Genomic DNA, 1272 nt, shown 5'->3' with positions numbered 1-1272 from the left:
CTTCCATCTCCTTCTTCTTTGCAGCTACAACATCTTTCAGGAACCTGTTGTATTGAGGAATCAACATGAAAGCATCGATGATGGGCATTGCAACCTGAGTGAAGCTTCACTCATTTGCTTCTCAAACAGAGCTTTGTACTTCTATAGCAGTTGCCTATTGAATCTACCAGGGAATGGAAGTTTGGGTTCATAGGGAGGAGGAACAAAAGAATTCTCACTTTCTGGAGCAACAACTTCACCATCTTTCACTGTTTTCTTTTCTTCCCCAACCTTTCCTTTACCTTTAGCTTCCATAATCTTCTCCAAAATCTCATCATTGGTCTTCTCATCAACAATTACCACATCATCATCTAAGTTGATGGCCATTCCCTCACCTAGTTTCTCAGCATCCCTGGTGAGGGTTGTAGGAGGTAACTGCTTACCACTCCTAAGGGTGATAGCTTTGGGCTTCTTGGGGTTTTGGTCAGATTTTCCAGGTAGAGATCCTTGCTGGCGATTATGGTGAGTGTTCATGGAAGCAAATTGATTCTCTAAATTCTTGACTGTAGAAGCAAGATGTGAGAACTTGTTGTTGAGCTCATTGTAGAATCTTGGAATGAAGGTTTTTCAACTCATAACCAACATGCTTCTCACTTCTAGTCTGAGACTCCAAGATTTGTTTCTAATAAGGTATCAGTGCTGCTCTCTTGAGGAGCAGAGGAACCAGACAAGGGGTTTTGCTGAGGCTGATAGCTGCCTTGTTGGTTGTTTCTAGGCGATAACCACTCTGTTGGTTGTTGGGATAGGATTTCTGTTGGTACTTGTTATACTGAAAGTTGAGCTCTTTTTTGTACCAGCTACCATTGTTGTTGATGAAACACAGCTCTTCCTGACCTTCCAAACCCTCAACCTCATGGACACAGGGGGTGTCTCTTGGCTTGGGTTACCAACAAAGTGCAGCTGCTCTTGGGTGGCTTTATCAGCAATGAGGAAGTCTATCTTATCTTGTAGAGCTTTCAACTCCTTCCTCGTCTGCTTATCATCTATTCGACTGCCTCTGTCGTGGTCTCCACTGTAGACTGCGTCACTCTTTACCATGTTGTCAGCCAGCTCCTCTGCATCTTCCTCAGTTCTTCCCAAGAAGAACCCATTGCTAGTTGTGTCCAATATGGCTCTGTACTTAGGAAGATCTCCCCTGTAGAATGTGCTCAGCATGCTTTCCTTAGAGAAACCATGGTGAGGGCATTGAGCTTGGTAGCCCTTGAATCTCTCCCAGGCTTCACTGAAGCCTTC

Source organism: Brassica oleracea, chromosome C4 (genome assembly GCF_000695525.1).
Source record: "Brassica oleracea var. oleracea cultivar TO1000 chromosome C4, BOL, whole genome shotgun sequence".
NCBI lineage: Eukaryota > Viridiplantae > Streptophyta > Magnoliopsida > Brassicales > Brassicaceae > Brassica > Brassica oleracea.
Note: the sequence above shows the minus strand (reverse complement) of the source record.